Source organism: Pleurodeles waltl, chromosome 7 (genome assembly GCF_031143425.1).
Source record: "Pleurodeles waltl isolate 20211129_DDA chromosome 7, aPleWal1.hap1.20221129, whole genome shotgun sequence".
Lineage (NCBI taxonomy): Eukaryota > Metazoa > Chordata > Amphibia > Caudata > Salamandridae > Pleurodeles > Pleurodeles waltl.
The window spans coordinates 1466344356-1466350470 of record NC_090446.1 but is presented as its reverse complement, the minus strand read 5'-3'; the positions used below and the strand labels follow the sequence as shown (position 1 = coordinate 1466350470).

General features: G+C 40.5%; 1 long non-coding RNA gene across 1 annotated transcript; it reads right to left on the bottom strand.

Annotated features, from left to right (window-relative positions):
* Positions 1-4130: 4130 nt before the first annotated feature.
* On the bottom strand, positions 4131-5099 carry LOC138247436 (uncharacterized). Its single transcript, XR_011194505.1, has 3 exons — positions 5012-5099; positions 4854-4906; positions 4131-4347 (listed from the first exon to the last, which is right to left on the bottom strand). It is a non-coding gene; the product is annotated as an uncharacterized lncRNA (long non-coding RNA).
* Positions 5100-6115: the final 1016 nt, after the last annotated feature.

The window sequence follows — 6115 nt, the reverse complement described above, 5'->3', positions numbered from 1 at the left end:
TTTAAGAGGGGTAACCACTCTAGTATTATTGATTATACTTTACTAGATGTGAGATTGTGGGGTCTCCTAGGAGATATGAAAGTGGCAAATCGCTTGGATAGCAACCATAACTCTTTGCTTTCATTGCTTTCAGGGGATTTAGCGAGGAAGGCAAACAGCACCTATGAGATGACAACTCCCGAGCCCATTGTGGCCAGTAATGGCCTCTATCTCTCCTGGCCTGCTGCAATGTCCAATCAGAACATGTATTCAAAGATCTACAATCTTTTTGTATTCCTTCTCTCCGGATATGATGGATATCAACTCTCAGACATCCCAATCCTAAATGTGCATAACCAGTTATTCATAAAATTGAAGGAACTGTTCTATAGAGACAATCACGGGAAGGATGGAAGGGGCAATACAACTAGAAGGTTCAAAGCAGACTGTAAAGCCGCAAAAGCCCATCTGAGAAAGGCCATAAAGGAGGGTGATAGAGAGGGAATAATTTAAGCCAGGCAAGATATGGCAGAGTTCTCCACACTGTAAAAAAAGGAGAGGGATGATTTTATCCAGTGTGATATGTTAAGCGCAGTGAAAAAGAAAGATACACTGACTTTCTGGAAGCTGGCAGCCACAGCAGGGTCGGATGATATGAATCCTCTTCACTATCATATAAACCTTGATAGTTGGGTCTCCCATTTTACTACTCTTTATGCCCCTGAGAGCTCTTCTGAGTACGAACGCAACAAGGACAAGGTACTCACTGGGGAGTTTGTCTCAGAGTAGGAAGGAAGGGGAGAGACTGGCCAGTAGTGTTTAACCTAGCTGATACAGTCAGAGCAATTAATGCCCTGAAATGTGCCAAAGCACCTGGCCCAGATAAAATTCCATGTGACCTTTATAAATCTGAGACACCAGTCTAGAGCAGCTACATAAACTTACTATCTAACGCTATCTCTAGGGGAGGTGATGTGCCTGAGACATGGAGGGGTGCTGAGATTATTCTGATCTACAAATAAGGTATGCCAGTCGCCCCTCAAACTATAGACCAATAAGCCTGATCTACAACCTCCAGACACTTTTTGCCAGACAAATCCTAGATAAATTGCTACTGTGGGTTAAAGTTGAGAAAATTCTGACCCCTTTAGTGGCAGGTTTCCATCCCAAGACCAACACCTCGGATCAGGTTTTCAGGCTGGTGGGCCTGTATTGGAAATACGTGCTACTAGCAAAACGAAGGCTGTACGTAGCCTATGTAGATCTCAAGGCCGCTTTTGATTCTATCGCACGCAACATGTTGTAGCAAGTACTGTCGAATACGGGGGTGCCCCTAAATCTGCTTGTATTGATCATTAGTCTGTACTCCAAGAATTATGCTCAGGTGCGATGGGGCAACGGGGGAGAATTGACTGTTAAGTTCGCCATCAGACGTGGCGTACATCAAGGGTGTGTACTTGCTCCCACATAATTCACACTCTACATGAACAATGTGGTGAAGGAACTCCTTGACTGTGAGAATGACTTCCCTACAGTGAATAATGTAAACATTCCTATTTTACTCTTCGCCAAGGACTCCCTACTAATTTCAAAAACACCAATGGGGCTCCAGGTCCTCATCGATAAATTTGAGAATTTTGTAACTCTAGAGGCCTAGATCTGAATGTAGGGAAGACAAAGTAAGTAATTTTTGGACATAGGGGAACAAGGATAAGGCCAATCAGAGTGGGTAGTGAAATACTGGAGAGGATTAAATCCTTTGACTATTTAGGGGTCAAATTAACCAGCGATCTAAAATGGCAGCCCCAATTAGCAAAGTCTTCCCTAACAATCAAGCATAGTTCCAATGCTATTATAAGTCTCCATAAGATCACCATAAGTCTCCATAACATCACCAGCTCTCTATCTGTTTCTCCAGCCCTAGCCATCTATCAAGCTAAGGCACACAAAGCTGCTCTATTTGGTTAAGAATTGTGGGGACATAGAAATATGGACTGTTTAACTACTGCTGAAAATAAATTTCTACGGAAACTCCTATAGTTACCTGCAAGCACTCCATTGACCCCTCTTTTTTTGGATCTTCACCTACGCAGAATATCGAATTTGGCGGCTCTAAAGCCCCTGTCCTACTGGGTTCACTTGTGGTCTACCAATGAACTGAGCCATTATAGGGGCTCCCTAAGGGATTTGAGTATTTCAGGTAACACCAACTGCATTCCCTGGATGAAGTCCGTGCGTGACTGGTTTAATAGACTGAACCTGGATAGATTTTGGGATGAGCCAGATTTGTTTACACAAAGCTGATATTCATGTACTTAAAAACTCTTACTGGGAGTACATAAATGAGCAACGAGTTTTGATAGATGCCCATGGAGCTCTGACGAACAGGTTCTTGGAGATAAAGTTTTTCCCATGTTCTGAACCATTTTTCGATAAGATTACTCCTGCTCTTGCCAAAAGTTTGTATATTCCATTTAGGATCGGCACACTCCCTCTACGTTCCCTAATCAGCAGGGAGCATAGGGGCACTAGCTTGAGTTTGTGCCCCGCATGTGGTTTAATAAACGAAACAGAAGCCCATGTCCTATTCACTTGCTTAGAGTACAGTGACCTCAGTGCTTAGTTTGTAAATAAAAAGGTGCTGGTGCCCAAAGCCCTCCTCTTAAACACCCGGCTGCTGCAATTAAATGTGTGAACACGGAATATTGAGGCGGCATAATCCTGAAGCCATTTCGGGCCCCTTCAATCCATTTAAAGCCACTCCCTGCCCCTTCAGCTCACTCTTGCAGCTTTCTGATTTCTCCCTTTGTGACGCTTTTTCGTTTTCTCTTCCTCCTTCTTTCCCATATGTGTCTTTTGCTTGCAGTAAATGCTTGAGGCAGAAGAATAAGCCCTGGCCCTCAAAAATAAGTGCTGGAAACAACAAGCACAAATTAAGCACTGAGTGAGTTGCATAGGAGATGGATTCCTACAACCTGCTTGCACCTTGGGATAACACATCACCTGCAAGCCTTAAGAATTTAAAAATATGATATAAAAGAAGCAATTGTATTTTCAGTCAGCAGATTTTTGCTGACATTTTGGCATAGGCGCCAACTAGTTTAACATAAACTGATTATTATTAACTAGAAAATCTTACTGTATTTATCTTGACTCCAGACGATTTTGTTGCACAACTTAATGCACTTTCAAACGGGTTCTTGGTAACCAGAATAAATGAGCTCTGCTGAGGGTAAGGTGGTTTGGGATATTTTAAGGTTCAAAAGAATTAAGAGAGTGTACCAGAGAAATTCCTCGTCTTTTAAGAGACATTGACTTTTTAAACATGGTTTTTAAGTTCATACTGTATAGTTGAAACTTGTTTTAAATGTAATGTATGTTATTTGCACTTTAATGGCAATCGACGACCGAATAAAGTATTTATTCTACTACTACCACTAGTGGCATTGTAGTGCTCTATTAGGCCATCTGTTTGGGGGTGGTATGCAGCAGTATGGATTTATTTGATCCCTAATTGTAGATATATCTCATAGAATTGGAAGTAAAGGGGGTGCCCTGGTCAGTAAAAATTTCCCGGGGAAAACCAACCCTACAAAAGATTTCTATCATAGCTTTTGCTATGAGAGTATTGGTGGGTTGACGCAAGGGTATGGCCTCTGGATACCTGGTGGCGTAATCAACAACCACCAATACATAACAATACCCATTTATGGAAGGGAGTAGAAGTCCTATAATATCCATACCTACTCTGGAAAAAAGCTTCTCTATAATGGGCAAGGGTCTCAGGGGTGCTTTCTTTGGGGTTCTCAGACTGTTTTTCTGACGAATAGGACATTCCTTACAGTATATCTTTACTTGGCTATAGATGCCAAAAGAAGAGGTCTAAGATTGTTTTTTCTAAAAAAATTCTGGACCAAAATGACCATCTAGGAGAAGACTGTGTGCTAAATAGAGAACCTACTCCCTAAAAGGGGTAAAAACTAATAACTGTTTAGGAATCCACAATACGTAATTGCACACGTGTACAAATTATAGTACAGTACATGAACACCAACAGTAAATTCAACAAATTATTATAATCATATCCGGAATAGTATCCTTTCTTAAATTCAAAAATCTCAATTTATTCCAAATAAAGTATAACAGTCCAAAAAGTCAAACTTATGTCCTCATAAAGGTAAAGTTCCAAGTTACACAGTCTCTAATCCAAAACTTTCATGTCAGATTCAAGTTCCACTTGATGATCTGAACTTATTCCATAGATCCAGAATTAATCCATTCAGAATTAATCCATCCAAAAGTGTATACTTGCTTGTCCGTCAACACGTGTTTCATCCGGGGAGTGCCTGTGGATTTCCTCAGGACCTCCTAAAACAATATTTCCATTAATGGTACATCAGTATATGGCTAATTAATTACATTCCCAATCTCATTATCAATTATATATATGCATCCCACTAACAAACAATGGGAACCGTACCAAACATTTTCTCATGATATTCAGTGATATTGTGATCTGTGAGATACACTTTATTAGTGATCGAGAGAAAAAAGAGAAAAATATTTTTTCATTTCTATTGTGTAATTCTTGTGCTGTGTATCAAGCATGCACATCCGAAAGCATATCACCACAACCGTGATGTATTCCCTAACACCCATAGACATACTTAATTATAAACCTAAACGTGTGGTTAAAAAAAATAAAGTATACCTTCCAAATAAGCTTAAGTTGTCTATCCAATTATTCTACCAACCTGATATTCCAAAACCTTTCAATATATTCAGCTGAAATACAGATAAATAATCAATAGTATTATATGTCCCTGATGACCTTCATTAAGGTATTGTGCTGATGTATCTTCCAAACTACTCACCAATTGTCAGTAATCTTTTGCTTGTATTGAGTAAATACCAGTAGCCGCGTCACCTATAGTAAATATCCAAAGGTATCACAATAAACGCTCTTTATCTATTAAAAAAGCTTCAAACCGAACCGTAATACTGAAAATATAGCATCAAAATTGTAACTTACCAACTGTTACGGGTCGCGTAGACTAAGCCAGTACGCCCTCGACTATCGAAGCCAAGGCTGTATAGCTGCACCCTATTTAAGCGCCCCCATTCCTAACAAAACAAAGAACGGACTAAACTTACTTGCGTCCGTATTGTAGAACTCCTGAAACTGAAAACGGACTATGTTTGTATCTCTCTATATACGCCGAGGCTCTACGGTTGCATCTTAACCGAGAGCCCCGGTCACGATTGAAGCTGAGAGAGGAATAAACATACTCACATCCATATTCAACGAATTAAAAGCATAGAAGAGCCTATCATCTATGCTCATTGCGTGTCACTATCTACTATTAAACTTATATTTTATTATTTTATTATTATTATTTTATTTTTTGGACTGTTATACTTTATTTGGAATAAATTGTGATTTTTGAATTTAAGAAAGGATACTATTCCGGATATGATTATAATAATTTGTTGAATTTACTGTTGGTGTTCATGTACTGTACTATAATTTGTACACGTGTGCAATTACGTATTGTGGATTCTTGGATAACGTTTGTTATCGTGTGGGGGATTTGGAGGGTGAAACCCTAGTGTTTTGCACCGTGCATTGTATCACAATATGGGTTATTTGGTATGAGGGCAGGAGCGCTTATGACTCTATATTCACCCCCTTATTAGGTAATAACTGTTTAGGGTGATTACTATCCCCTTTTCTTTACAACAGCCATTGGGGGCCTACCGCCTGAGGGTCTTCCTCTTCCGTAGCCCCCCTCCAGGCCTCTTGAAATTGGAGTTCTTCCCTCTATCCTGCCCTGAAATTTCTACCTGATTCCCAGACATACTCTACTCTGTTGATAGGTAGAACCTTTGACATAGCGTGTTCGTCTTTTCTTTGTTGGCTTTTGCTATTGTGTGGTTTCGGTGTGGGCCACTCCTCTTACCCTGTCTGGGCATAAGGGGCTGTCTCCCAACTAGACTTGCTGTCTTTTCATGATTCTTGGACCAGGTTCTCTAACTCTGGATGGTCAGTCCCCACAATTAGGGACTCTGGGAGTCAGGGAATCACCCCCACTTGAAGGGGAACAACGGGACCGACTCCTTGTTGTAGGGTAACCTC